Here is a 16,035-nt window from a genome sequence, read left to right as displayed (position 1 = left end):
GTGGACAGGAAGTACTTCCACTTCTGGGTCCACCACCAAGAATGCTCAGTGATCAGCCTCAGGGGCACCCCAGGTGCCCCCCAGGCCCTGGAGGCACCAGTCACCAAGCCCCGCCCCCCGCACTCCCATGGGACCCTCCATCCACCCCACCATCTCAGTATTCACAAGCCACCTGGTACCTTGTGGTATGTAGAAAAAACATTTAAAGCTGAGTCTATATCTGAATCGTTGAATCTTTCCAAATCTCTCCAAATTGATTCGGAGGGTTCTGATTTGATTCATAGAGATTAAAGGGTCTCCTGATTCAATTCAGATTTGTAGATTCGGCCACCAAATCAGGCTGAATCTCCACCAAATTGAATCAGTGACCAAAGCTTTGCACAGCCCTACTGCCTGTCTGCTGCACCTTCGTACTGCCAGTGCACCTTGAGGAGTGAAGGCAAACTCCACCATCATGCAGCACCTGCTCAGGCAGTAGTTGAAGTGCTCTTTCCAGTCATCCAGCTGTTTCCCACAGAGTTTTATCAGCCAGGCAGGAGAGGATGAGCTGGGTTCCAAACAGTGAGGGAGTGGATGATATCTCTGATGATGAAACTGGGGACCCCAGGAACATAGTGCAGGTCTACATCATCCTGGGGAGTGGGGATTTGCAGAAGATGCAGGCATCGTGGGCATTGCCCACCCAGCTGGCAAAGATGTGGGTGAAGTGACTGTGGTGGTCAACAATGACCTGCAGGATGATGGAGAAGTAGCCCTTGCGGTTGATAAATGTCTGGGCATCCTGGGCTAAACAAAAAATAAAAATGTGGGTGCCATCCATGGCCTGCATACAGTTAGGGAAGCCCATGCAGTGCAAGCCAGCAAACACCTTATGCAGGTTGACAACGTGGATGAAGCACTTGACTAGGACATCCTGGATGATCAGGCATAACTCGGCTTTATGAGCACTCGTGGTGCTCTAGTCTGGTGCCGGAGGACTGGAAGAAGGCCAACGTGGTTCCCATCTTCAAAAAAGGGAGGAAGGAGGACCCAGGAAACTATAGGCCAGTTAGTCTTACCTCGATCCTAGGCAAGCTGTTTGAGAAAATTATGCTGGCACACCTCCATGAGGGGCCAGCAGGGGACTGCATGCTTAGGGGCAACCAACACGGGTTCATCAGTGGCAGGTCCTGTCAGACCAACCTGGTGGCTTTCTATGATCAGATTACCAGGTCATTAGATGCAGGGGTAGCAGTGGACATAGTCTTCCTGGACTTCTGGAAGGCTTTCGACACTGTCTCACCCCGTCTCATTAAGAAACTGGGGGACTGTGGTGTCGACACCCACACAGTCAAATGGGTCGCCAACTGGCTGGAGGGCCGCACCCAGAGGGTGGTAGTGGATGGGTCCTTCTCAACCTGGAAGGACATGGGCAGTGGGGCTCCGCAGGGCTCGGTCCTCGGGCCCGCGCTGTTCAACATCTTCATCAGCGATTTGGATGAGGGGGTAAAAAGCACCCTGTTCAAATTTGCTGATGACACTAAGATGTGGGGGGATGTGGGCACACTAGAAGGAAGCATCAGGCTTCAATCAGACCTAGACAGCCTACAAGGGTGGGCAGATGTGAATAGGATGGGATTCAACACAGACAAATGCAAGGTGATGCACCTGGGGAGATACAACCGGCACCATACCTACAGGTTGGGGAACTCCCCTCTTGTCAGCACGGAGGTGGAAAAGAATCTTGGAGTCATCGTTGACTCCAAGATGAACATGGGTCAGCAGTGTAGGGATGCAGTCAGGAAGGCCAACCATACCTTGTCATGCATCCACAGATGCATCTTAAGCAGGTCCAGAGAGGTGATCCTCCCCCTCTATGCAGCACTGGTCAGGCCGCAGTTGGAGTACTGTGTCCAGTTCCGGGCGCTGCACTGCAAGAGGGATGTGGACAGCATGGAGAGGGTCCAGAGGGGGGCCACTCGCATGGTTAGGGGACAGCAGGGGAGGGCCTATAAGAAGAGGCCACGGGACCTGAACCTGTTCAGCCTCCACAAGAGAAGGCTGAGGGGGGATCTAGTCATCTGTTATAAACTAGTCAGGGGGGATCAGCATGCATTGGGGGAGTCACTATTCCCCCGTGCAGTGCCAGGAGTGACCAGGAATAAGAGTCACAAGCTAGCAGAGGGCAGGTTTAGGCTAGATATCAGGAAGTGCTACTTCACTGTCAGGGCGGCTAGGATCTGGAACCAACTTCTAAGAGAAGTGGTGCTGGCTCCTACCCTGGGGGTTTTTAAGAGGAGGCTGGAAGAACATCTTGCTGGGGTCGTTTGACCCCAGTATTCTTTCCTGCCATGGCAGGGGGTCGGACTAAATGATCTGCTCAGGTCCCTTCCGACCCTAGAAACTATTAAATTATGAAACTCCCAAATGGCCTCTCTGGCTATGGTCTTGCCTACTTTGAACTAGCTAGTGATGTAGCAGTAACTGCTGGGGGTGGCCTGCTTCATGACAGCAATGGCCAACCACTCCTCTGGAGTGAGGGATCACTGTATGCAGACATTCTGGCACATGTTATGGAGGAAAGCTGGGATACAATGTCCATGAAGGTGAGGGTGGAAGGTCTTGACCCACTGTTCATTGTCCCAGGTACCCAGGACAATCCACTCCCACAAGTCAGTGCTGGTGGCACGGGCCCAGAACTCACGCGCAATGGTCTGGAGGTGGTGTCAGAGCACCTTGGCATCCAGGGCATCCTGGATGGCCTCAGTCATGTGAAAGTCAGTGGCCCAGTCCAGGATGCTGGATGGATATAGGGTGCAGTGAGTGGCTCTGGCCGGTCTGTCTGGCGACTGGCTTGGGGTATGAAGTCATGTGCCATGGTGACCAGCTGCCACTTCCTGTCCAGGTGGGTGTGCATGATGTCCTGCAGCCTCCGACAAGAGTTGTGCAAGGCAACAAGAAGGACACACCACAGCTACTGGGTCTCCTTGTTTGGCTGCAGGTAGTGGGACGCCATGGCAGGTTGTGGGGCAGGCCAGGGCACAAAGACATGTGCAACTCACAATGGAGGGTGCTTGCTCTGGCTCTCTTCTGGAGTGCCGGGGTGTCAGGGGAGAGCCAATGGTGATGTAGCAGAGGGTTGGAGGTGTGTTTGCCCATGCCTGGCAACCAATCAGGTGTGGCCCAGGTGCTCAGCTGCACTTGACAGTCTCCAGCAGTCCAGAGAGCCTACACAGCATGCTGGGAGGCACACAGGAGTGCCGCCAACCTGCTGCCCTCGGCCAATGCATACGTCCTGCGTGCCGCTCCCCGCACAGGGTGAACGTGTGTATTGTTCACCAATAATCTAACCTAGGCCACTTACAGAAAACCATATAGGTTTGATCGATTCCTCCTTGGGCTTTTTGAACATCTGGACTTAGCCTTTGTGTAACAAATTATTACACATTCCCTTCTGCTGACAGCCCCTGCTGACTAACAGACAAGCAAAGTATCCTGTACTCCCTTCCTTCAAGAAGTCTGCCACTGCCTCTCATTTCACAGAGAACAGCCAGCGCAAAGGACAAAAGTTGAAAGGAGGGGTATGACTCTACTCTAGTAATGTGATCCTTTTACAACTGTATTTAATGAAAACTTCATTCCTTTTCCCGCTCAAACAGAAGGGAAATGTTTATGTTTGCTACACAAGTTGTATTTAGATAAAGGAACAAGGGGTGACAGTGTCTTTCGTTCACTTAAAATAGAAGAGGTTAGAGGCTAATTCAGCCTCTTATTAATTTGTTGGTAAATATAATTTTACTATTCAACTGACACTAATAAATGTTCTGAGGGATGAAGTTTTGACGTTGTTTCTTTACCCTTGTGCTGCATATAAACAGTAATTGGCTAACTGGCAGCCTCATGACTAGATATAAAACGTCTGTTTATATAGTTCAAATGTCAATTTCTTTTCTGCTTTGTCTGCAGAATAAACAGAATGAAAAAATGTGACAGTAACAAAATTTTGCAACTTTTGAAAAAGCGTTTGGACCACTGGACAAGCTGGGAGAAAAAAATCCTTTCAGTTTACATTTTTCTGGCCTTTGTTTTGCATACAGCTGTGTTATAGCTTATAGCAACTAATCCTTTTTTAGTTGTTAAAGGAGCCTTTAAGTTGTTTGGACACATTTCGCAGGAAACTTTCCTGCTTTTAACTTCTCTACAGAATACACAAATACATTTCTGCACAGAATTTCTGTTCTGTACTTGATTTAAGAAATGCTTTCTATAGCACACTCTATGTGAAGTGTTTAAGATATTTCACCCGATTTATAGAATTTATTGAATTACAAACTAAATTTGCTGTGTCTCAGTTTTATACTTACCAGGAAATCATTTGGTTTTCTGCAATTTCATGTTACTATGTGGCTCTTTTAAATGTGGTTACCAACTGCACATAAACACATCACAGCCACTTTCAAACTCATGTCCTCACTTACGAGCTTCGGAGAGTTTTTTTAACTAACCAATGGATAATTTAAATGAATTGATACCCACCATTTGATAATCCTTAATTTCTTCTCAAATGATGAGGCTAGGCCATTTTTCAATACTGTGTACCAGATAGATCTCAGAAACTGGTCTAATTGAGGAAAGTTTTCATAATGATTAGCTGTATATATTCTCCATGCCCTGTACTTTATGCCTAATGGTGTAAAAAGTCCTGGGACTTCACAGCCCAGCAGGGGGTAGCCAAGTACTGGCAACTAAGATTAAGTCCAACTTCATAGTCTCCTTCATTATAAGGACAGCTATACAGAGCATTCATTCTCTAAACAGATTTCACTTTTTGATGGCTTGGATTATTTATCCTATCATAGATATATTGTGCCCCAAGAGGAATCCGTGCCATGTGAATCCTCAGCACAGAATATTGTAATAGATTTTCCCCTCTAATGTTTTAAGAAAGCACTCAGGTTAGAGTTATGTAGCTTAGACACATATCCCCATCTTTGGGGGCTTATGGGTGTGTTTTGAAAAACATTTGAAGATTTTCAAATTTTGTTGTCTGATATTCAAAATGTTTTGCCAGACTTGTATACAGATTATCATGACATGGAAAACCAGAACCGTCTGGATGGCCAGAGACTTGCCATTGGCATGCATGAAATATCAATGTGTGATGAAAGTCATACAAAAAGTAGGCACACAGAGAACATCAGGGGTGTTCCTCTGATGGTGCTAGCATAAATGGAATCTATGCTCTTAAGATCTGGGTCCCATTGACCTTTGTGTTTAATAGCTCAAGGACCTGAGAGATATATTTATCAATAGAAGACCCATTGCAGAGACAGGTATCATTGCTTTGGTAGAAAGATGTTGGAGAACATTCACCAAAATATCTGATGAAAGCAATTGTGAAATCTTGCAGTTTGGGTGCTGTGCTGCAGATTGAAGAAAGATACCTGTACCTGTAGTGTATGAAAGGAAGTGTTGGAATTAAATAATAATTAAAGAATAGCAGCAATAATAATACAGTACCACTCAGAGACCCTAGAAAAGATCAAGGCTTTCTTTTGCTAGGCACTGTACATACAAATAAGAGTCCATGTAGGAGAAATGAGAAAGAATTACTATTCTTGATATGGTGAAAAGAAATAGTGGCTAGTTTAGAGCCACAAAGGAAGTCTGTGGCTGAGCAACAGGACTCCTCTGAGTTCCAGACAGGTGCTTTAACCACCAAGCCATCCTTCTCCTCCTAGAACAGAAAAAATTCTTGGTTGAGAAATATGTTGAGCAGAATCTTCATTCTTATTTTTTAAAGCAAGTAAGAGCCACTCACTAACTATACTCTTGCATGGAAACAGCACAGTTAATGCCTCTTTAAAAGACTGCTATTGAGGATAGAATAGTTCATTTCTCTTAGCACCTACTCACTTTGTTGCCTTCCCTCACATACCAGTCTGGTTTTACATTGCTTTTCTTTGTTCTGTTTTCTTTAGTGCAATGAACCTTTACATTATGACTTTCTGCTGTAGTTTTAACCTCTAATATGCAACCATTACAGCTTATCTTGTCTCCTAAATTACTCTAAAATCCAATTATAAAAACCTCTTTCCTTCAATAGCATACAACTTGCCACATTACTAAGATGCTGGTTTGCGCTTTTGTTTTTCTAAATTAATAATAACCACAATTTTCCGTCCGGTCTTAGTACTGAAGACTTTACATTGCCCTAGCACTTTCCCATAATATATATTATGTTTATTTTTATATTCTAGTTGTGTTAAGAAAAAATGAGAAAGGTCTTGAAAAAAAATCTACAGGTCAACTTTTATATATAAAAGTTTCTAACATTATGAAAGACCATAGTGGAAAGATTTTTAACTTAATAGGTAAATCCTCACTCAAAAAAATATTCTCCCATAGTAGAATAGTAACCCACCATTTTCAGTAGATTTTTTGTTGGCAATACTGTTGCTAATTTAAGATATTATTTGTTGATTTCAAAGTAAGAGTTCTGCTATATGATAATCTGCAAGGAAACTACAAGACACTAATGTAGTATAATATAGATCCACTGAAGTCAAAACAGCTATATTCCTTTATGCCAAATGAGGTTCTAGCTCATAATATCTTATTAAGAAAAGGACCAGAGTACCATAACATAATAGACTGTTTGTTTTGGAAGTTTATAAAATATATATCCTGATTTACCATAATTTCTGATTTTGCTCTCTGAAATGCCATGGTCTCCAAGTTAATGTTCCAAACATAGATAGTGTCCTGACATTAAAACCTTTTCTCCTGGATCACTAACAATGTTAATACAACTACCAGCCTGTTTTTAATAAACCTTTTAGTACTGCAAGCATTTTCTGAAACCCAGTGTGATGATCCAGTAATAAAAGGGATACTGTGGAAAAGAAGATGCTCCATGTAGCTTGCAGCTTGAGTGAAATTTACCAGAAGGGCACACTAATCAGTAAATAACATAATCACATGCACACACAAAACAACCCACCACCCCATAATCACAATCATGTGCAACAAATTAGCAATGAAAGAAGCCCTCAGAAATGAAAGAAGACTTACAGGGAGAAGAGGTGTTTCTTTTTACAATAGCTGTCATCATGATAATAATTAACAACAGGAGATGAGCCCATACTTAAAAAAAAAGCATCTGATTATGACAAAGGTGGTTTCCAGTTTTAAAACTAAGTGCGTGCACAAAAGAATATGATGTGGTCTTTCCAGATCCCTTAGGCTAGGAGCAGCTGTTACATTTGTCTTGGGACAAGTGTTACTTTCAATAATAGTGAACTGCACATACAGAGAGATCCTGCTCACATATAATTCAATGGCAAAACTGATCAACTGATACAGGATCGAGATCTAAATTAGAATGGCATTTCTAGAGGACACTGGAACTGTAAAAGGCAAGCCTTGTTCAAGGAGCCCTGACTGTACCGGGGTTGCAGCAGTTTTTAAGAAGCCAGGGGACTTTCTTCTTTTCTGTAGTGTGAAGAACACTGTGAATTTAATTAAAGCTTGCAGAGCTGATACATTTGCAAAGCTATTGGCTAATCAGTCATCTCAAACACTTAGAATTCATGTTTTTTGTTTTATTTTTTAATCATATTGATCATTGTATGATAGCTGCTTTGAGAAATATTTCTAACTTTTTTAAAAGGAGCTAATATAAATTAACTTGTACTAGTGGATCTCTAGAAGAAGTTGAAGACATACATCTATACATGTATATATAGATATATAATTAAAGTTCAAGGTAACATTGAAATGAATAATTATTTACTATTTTGTTAAATGCTGACATGTATGACAGCAATCGTATATTAGTACAAATGGCTCATTAGTTGCTTTGTAGGGCTGCACTGGTTTTAAGATTCAAAATCTCTTCTGATTTTTGCTGTTCAATTTTTGGCAGTGGGCCAGATGCAGATATGCATAATATTTCACTGTTAGACCTTGCAAACAGAATATCCTGCTGTGCTAAAGAAAACATTGTGTTCCTTACCACATGAAAATAATCCATCACTTTTCAATCAGCACACACACACACACACACACACCCACACCCAAAATCCTCTACCTGTTTTTTCCATCAGACTCAAGAAAAATTAATGGCTACGATGTGAAAGGTGGACTCTTTGTACATGATCCATTAAAGTACAAACTAATCAAAATATATCTAGTATCTGATTTGCTAAGCAATTTGGACCCAGAGGCAAGCTGCAGAAATGCTATCCTACAACTTTTGCCATCTTTTTCTATCTGCATTAACTTGTTTGTTTTAAATATCACATGCAGAGAAAAAAAATAAATATACAGCAATCTAGAACATCCGTCATGCCGCTCACAGTTATTATATGTACTACATTATATGTTAAATAAATCTATAAGAAATTTAGCAATGTGCTAAACAAAATGCACCCTATGAAATGCAGTTTTGTGCACAAAGTAAATATGACCCATAGAGTCCCTTATTTCCAAGTTTTGGAAATAGACACCCGTCAGCACAGTAAGCTCATTCTTCGTGGAGCTAGGTCAGCACAACATACACTTGGTTTCAACTCTGTGGGGGGGATAAAACATATCCTTCTGTTGCATTTTATCATGTATTGCTGTGCTTCTATGACCTTTTGCTATGCGATGTATACCATGAAAATCTGGATATTTACTAAATATAAAAGTTAACTTGACTTGGATAGCTAAGGCATTTCCCATGAAAAATTCAGGGAATATAAATATGCCATTGGCTACTATATTGTACTATATAACGTATACCTACAGTGACTACTTTTGTATATCTCCTCTGTAATCATACTTAAACACTCTAGCTATCCTAGTACACAAGCAAAAGTTTATTCATTTTCTGGCACTAGAAAACTAGTCCAGGAACCAGTTGCCTTTCGTGGACATACCGTGCTCACAAACAGGATTACTTGCAGTCACGATAGCCTACCACCTTACCTTTTCAACCCATGGGGCACTAGGTGTCCACCACACTACCCAACTCCAGGCTTTGACATTTTAGGAAAGTTTTTGTTTTTTTTTAAACTGACTAAGGTCCCGTGTCTTATGTACACTTGCAGCCTGTGAATGCCCTGAACCTAAATGGAGAACATCAGGTTTGGTGGCTGCCAAGCCAGGTGAGGAAGTTCATAAGAAGAGTGTTGTTGGAAGTGCAAATTTGAACAGAAAATCTGAGCATGACAGGTTCATCAAACTGGGAGGCACCGCCAGGCTCATGGCTTGTGATTGCTGAGCATTCTTCATTGGTCCCCTTTGAAGAATTTTAAGTAGTGCATTTTTAGACCATTGAATTTTGAACTTCTGATCACCCCTTTCCTCCAGTTGTGAAAACAAGAGCTTGTCAGTCGAAAAAGGAGTTCTCAACAGAGCTGTCGGAAGGTGATGTGTGACATGTGTCAAAATGAGAGCTCTGTTATGTAGCCGTGATAGCATTCGATTAGGATGACTTGCCAATCCACAAATACAGTGGGTGTTTTGCCACCCACTTACTTTGCTTTTTTTCAATCTGTTTTTAGAGCAGGTTTGGGATGTGGCAGATGGGTATTACATTTCCTATTAAAAGTGCCCATTCCTCCCAAGACTAAAGCATAAGTGGGAGGGGAAAATTTGGACAGATTTCAAATGATCATTTTGCAAAAGAAATGATTTCCTGATTATTTCCTTTGGAATCACATGTCTATTATCATCTCTGTTTTTGTTCTTTTTCAGATAGGAGAGAAAAAACAAAAAGAAAGTCCAGTGGCTAGAATAGAAGAGTGTCAATTTCTGGCTCTACCACTGATGTATTCTCTGATGTTGGCAAGGCACTTAACCTCTTGGTACTGATCAGTTCACTCATATATAAAATAGGTAAAATCACTTTGTAGATACTGATTTTGGTTGAGGTGAACTTAAAATGTGCATTTATCTATGATCAGTGATTTTGGTCAAGGTTTACCTTGTAGAACAATTAATCTTTTTTTCCGGTAATAGAAAATCTATTGGTCTGATTTTATAAAGTGTTTAGAACCCACCCATCTAGTCAGTCAATCAAAACAGTGGGTACTCAGCACCTCCAAAAATCAGGCCACATTTTACAAGACATGCCATTTACACCTCTATAATTAATAAATGCAATTTCCCTCTAAAGCAGGCATACAATTTCTTTTTTATGAAAACCTCAGTTTACCCTCCCTTGAATTACTGCACATACAGTTTGGCTAGGGAATGAGTTTGTAATGATTTGGTATATTAATTAATTAATTTACAGCTAAAATTAATTTTAAAAAAACACTCTAAGAAATCTAGCTTCTGGTGTCAGTCCTTTTCTTTGTCTCTAATAATCCGAGTTACAGAATAATATGAATGTTTCAGACTTTTCATATAGTTGATTGAAATATTTTACATGGGTTTTGATTAAATCATTTTGGGATATGTAGTTATTTTTGGCATTACATTTTAGAGCTTCACTCTTCTCTTTCAGCAGAGGCTAAAGAATAATGTCCTATATCAAATAGTCCTGTAGAAAGCACTTTCAAAATGGCTCCCATTGTATTCAATAACATTACCAACTGGAACAACTAAGATGGTGCATTGCATGTCATTTCCCTTTCTTCTGCTCTGCCCCCTGTGTGTATCTTGGCTTCATGGTTCCCTTCTGCTCCATACCTCCGTTCAGTGTTATCTCCACTTGCTACTGGACATAGGAACTAATTTAAAGGCTTAACCATAGTCTCTTGCTTGTAGGAAGCACTACAGAAACAGCCTCTTTAGTGCATACTAGTAGAGGGGATACCACATGTAGCAACTTCTTTAGCCAATTCCACGGATCCAGCACTAGCACTGGCAGTCTACAGAGCTTTCCTTGTCTTGAAGGACAGTTGGCATGACACAAAGGCCTTTGAAAGCGGTGGAGAAGGAAGTAGAAAAAACCTGGAAAGTCTCCTAGGAAATATTGCAGCAAGAAAAAAAAGGGGAAAAGAGAAGCTGAGAGACTAAATCTGTAGGGAAAAAATGTGGCGGGAAATATGTAATAAAGAAAATACTGATCAAGCATAAGGAGTAAAAAAAGGAAGCAGTATTTACAGGGTTGAGAGACCTATTGGGGAGCTTAAGAAACAGCTGATACAAAAAAGAAAAATGCCAACAATTCCTAAATGAAAGGCAGAGAGATTAGCCAAATGTAACCAACATTAAAGTAAATGTAGGTTTGTCAAAGCACTACGAACAGTACAAGGGAAAAAGCCAAGCACAGTCAGCTAGTTTTTCCAAACATCTAAAGGTGCCAGCTGGCATCTTCTGGAGGAAACATCCATCAGCAATGTGATAGAGTGTTTTTTCTTCTTCTTCTTCTTCTTCTTCATTGACCATAACAATATTTACCCAGGTATTTGCAATGTCTGCAACGTGATCATTAGTCCAGGAAACGAAGGCAGATATGTTTGAAAAGCAGTTTTAAATTGCCTCCTACAAAGATACTCACTGTAGTGACTTTATGAGGAAAACAGGGAGTGGATCCGAAGAGTGTGCAGCGGCATGGCTGTACTCTACTTTTGGATTGGAGCTCACCCTGGGAGCGACTGGGGCTTTCTGAAGTCCCCAAAGCAGGGAAGAATCCACCTCCTTTCCCTTCCTGGTCAGAGGCATTTGCTTTCCCCCACCCCTCCTTGCACCTGCTGCTACTACTTTCCTTGCCATCCCAAAGCCAGAGAAGCTTCAAAGTTGCTCCTGCCCAGTCCAGCCAGGCTGCACAATGGTGGGTTCACCTGGGAACAGTGACAGCAGCAGAGGCAATGGGTGGCGGGGGCTGAGGGGGTCCCTCTTTCCATGCCTGCTCCCAGGGGGACTGGGCGGGGTGGGGGAACCTCCTCCATCCCACCTCCACTGCTACTGCTATCACTGGAGGGAAGCGGAGCATCTGTTGGCCTGCTTCATTCCATCCTGTGTGAGATCTAGAAATATCTAGGGTACTCTTTCTTAGCTCTCTACATTTGTATGTCTGAAGACTGGGAACAAGGGTGCGCTAACTAAACTTTTAATGTTTTTAATGTTATTTATTGCAAAATGTCTGTGAAATTAGCAGTATAAACTGTTTACCATTAATACTTAACTAAATATTGACCTAACTTATTAGGCAGAGCAAATATGAGTAGGGAAGGAAAAATGCTGATGAGGATGTTATGCCTTGGACTTATTATTATGTTGAATTTGAACTTGGAACTTTTGGCCTACCCTTGTTGGCAAATGTCATGCCAGCTAACCACAAAGGTTAATACTTTATTTGACTATATACTTGGATCAGCATAAGTACTAAATTAATATAATTGAGACTGTGAGAGTAACCCAGTGTACCCACGTGTGCAGGATTGGCACAAGTTTAGTTTTAACTAAAAGTCCCATGTATGTCATCTCAGTTGTTCAGATTTACTCCAGAATTACACCGATGTAACTGTGAGAAAAATAGGATCTGCACTGCCCTAACTAGGAGAATTTAGCTGTGTAGCCACATTGTAATACAAGGTTGAATTTAATCATAATAAAAACATTTTACACCAAAAATAATATTTACTTCCCTTTTCTGCCTCTGTTTTGAGTGTTTCATATTGCCTATTGATTACAATATGAATTACAGTGTACCCTATTTGGCCTATAGGTTAATGTGTCATTGATGGCGATGTTTTATTTACTGAATTAAGTTTGCTATTGAGGTCTTCTTTATCTCCAAAAGGTTGTTAAAATCTTCCCTTGGTTAGATCCTGATGACACTAGTAACCTCTTCTTTTTTTCTCTTTGTTTAAAGAATTTCATGACATGCTGATACATTAGGAAATTTACTTGTAAAGGCTGTGGGAGAGGGAGCTGCCAATAATTTAAGACAGTTGATGATACAGTGCAAACTTTATATTCTATGCTTTCACATTCTCTTCTCATCCACCTGCTGTTTTTATGACCTGGAAATCACAATATTTTGTTTATGATGGTAATTTGTTATATGGCAATAATACAGCAAAAAAAAAAAAAGAATTTCAAATTACTGAAATAAAATGTTAAAGACTGCTCAGGACTCAGATTAAGGGAGAAATGGTGGAATGTAATTCCCTTTGATGAAACAATGCAATTAGTTTAATAAATAAAAGAAGAACAATTAGATTAATAAATTAAGGCAATCCCTTTCTTCAGTGGTTGTGATGAGCCAGTTCCTTCTTTTGAGCATAGTTTGGGCAGGAAACTATTGCAATATAGATCTATTGCAATATAGATGATTCCTGATTCAAAGGTATGTCATGCGATTCTTTCATATCATTTCAATTTAACTATAGGCAAATGCTAATCTGAAGTATTTCAAGTATGTATTTTTCTGTGTTACTAAATTTACAAATATTCTGGCAAACCACAATGAGATCCCATGGCTTATCATTGAATAATGGTATTTCTTTGTGTCTGACACTATAAACCGCCACTAATAATTTAGTAATTTAATTATTAGTCTAATCAGTTAACATTCAGGATGCAGAAAGATGCAGCTCTCAGTCATGAATTTTTTGGGTGAAATTTTCAGACGGGGTGAAATATTGTGACATTTGTGCATACACTGTAAGTAGTGAGGAAACAGGCTTTGAGCATTCACACACAGGTGTAGTCCCAGAGGTCTACTCTTCCCATGGTGCTGGCCTGTTCCTGTTTCCTTGTGAGGGAAATTGAACACATGGGAGTGTAAGAGGCAATGACAAGTCATAATGTTACAGTGCGATGATTAACTTTGCGAGTCAGTATCATTAGTTGTGTAACAGGGAACCCCAACCCCGTTAACTGCAATTGGGTGGGGCATGACTTTTGTAGCCTGCAGAGCCAGACTGGTGCAACTCTTGCCCCAAGAAGAACTCCAGCCTTGAAACCTCGGCCTGCTAACATCTTCGGGAAAACTGCAGGACAAGAGCAGCCCAACAACTCATTGGAAAGGAGGTACCCTGGGGCTGGGGGAATCAAGGCCACCCCTTATGGAGGTGACAGTGGTTATGGCCCTGAAGGGGTTGAGCTTGAGTTAGAAGCAGGTGGTTAACTCTTTGTGTGTTGGTTTTCTTTTCTTTATTTAAATTTGTGACTGGACGTCTGGGTTGTGGCTGTAGGGGAGGTCTGGAAGCCATGGAACAGGATGCCGGGGGTACTCTGTGAGACCAGCTTTGGTCAGAGACATGGGGCTGGGCCTGCCTGAGTCTGAGGCAGTGGACCTGGGCTGAGGGGGCTCAGCCACATAAAAATGGCAGGGGCGAAGAAGGCTGAAGCCTGGACAATGGTTGGGACCTGAGGGGCCCAGTGTCTATTTAGGACTGAGAGATACCCCTGAGAGGGGCAAATGAGGATAATTGGCGAGGCACAGACGTGACCATGGGGGTAGGTGGAAGCCATGATTTTGGTCCTGAGGCACCTAAGATGCTCTTAAAGAGGCAGCATACCCTTGGGCTGAGAGCAGAGAAGTAAAGGCACCAAGGAATAGACTATCCCATCCCCCATGGGCAGCCTCCCCTTTATATATGCAACATCAACTTGTGGCAGGAGAGAGAAGGCCTATGAGGTGGAGGAAGTCAGGGAATTTGGGCAGGCCAGTCTGGCCAGTAGAGGCATCAGACTCAGGGGAGGCCAAAATACCCAGGTGTGTCACAATGAGGTTGATGACTGGGATGGCACAGGGGATTGAAATAGAATATTTTACTTGTAGGACAATGCTTATATATAGCTCAAATAAAGCACAATCAAAACTTATGTGTAATACCTACCCTACGTAGTGGTATGCAGTCATCACTATTTCAGTTTCAAGTAGACAGGTACCCACATCACACAAAATACCATCAAAGCTCTCTGTTTAGTTTGCAGTCCAAGTACAAGAGGCAAGAACTGTATTATCTGACCTTGTCCTCTTTCTGGATATAGCGCATCTAGTGTAGGGTTGAGGCACTGTGGAAGAATGAGGCAGAAGCCTGTTTTGCACTGGCTTATGGTCTGTAGATAAATGAGAGTTTTCCATTTTGTCAGCCTAACACCTTTCTCCACTCAAAGACACTGGTCAAAGTCTCTTCCCTGGAGACAAGAAGAGCCCTGCTATTAGAATTTGGAGAAAAGAGAAGGTACTATTGTATATGCACCACAGCGCCCTGGAATGATGTCAGTGTTGGCAAAGTAATCATTGCAGTCAAACATGGAGCCACAAGTACCTCACAAGGATTGCTGTGTTCTCAGTTTGCCTAAAGAAGTCAAGAACAATGCAGGTAAAGGCAGTGCAATTGCACCAATGTATAGAACCCCTCCCCCACTCCTGCCCAACTCCCCCCCAAAAGAAAAGTTAAGAGGACTCGGAGTAAAGTCCAATGCTTCTAAATTTAGTAATAATTATGTTTCTCTCTGTTTTCTGTTATTTACTTCTATATTTAACTACCTGTAGCATATGGGGAAGGTTACTCTGACCTTGCAGGGAATAACTTATTGTGAAGATATCACTATCAGCTAACGATATATATACAACTATCTATGAACAGATGTACAGGGCACACACATTTGAACATTAAATGTATATTAAATAATCACATATTTTGCAACCTATACATTATTCACAATTACCATTTTTGAACTTTAAAATAAAAAAATTAATTAAAAAAAAAGAAAGGCAGCCACCATTCCTCATCTTAAGAAATAATAACTGTTGTCACATAGTCACATCACATACATTCTCCAGCTCTGCTTCACTGACCAGTCTTTGGCAACTTATGAAGCATTCATTGGTAAGTCTTTGGCAAGTTGTGTAGTTCACATTGCCTTCTTTTTCCTAGCTTCTGTCAGGAGAAACAGAATAAATGGGAGTGAGATATGGTGACAAACAAATGTCACACCACAATTAAGACCTGTTCACTCCTCTGTTTTCTGCACACAGGGCTCAATAAGTGAACAATTAATAAAATAAAATCCCTGACAAACAGCAACCACATCATGTGGTAATGACTTTCAATCTTTGTTGACCTTGGGAGAATTTGAATGGACAACTCAAGTTGC

Source organism: Crocodylus siamensis, chromosome 1 (assembly GCF_052110815.1).
Source record: "Crocodylus siamensis isolate JL-2025a chromosome 1, ASM5211081v1, whole genome shotgun sequence".
Classification (NCBI taxonomy): domain Eukaryota; kingdom Metazoa; phylum Chordata; order Crocodylia; family Crocodylidae; genus Crocodylus; species Crocodylus siamensis.
This window is presented reverse-complemented; position numbering follows the sequence as displayed.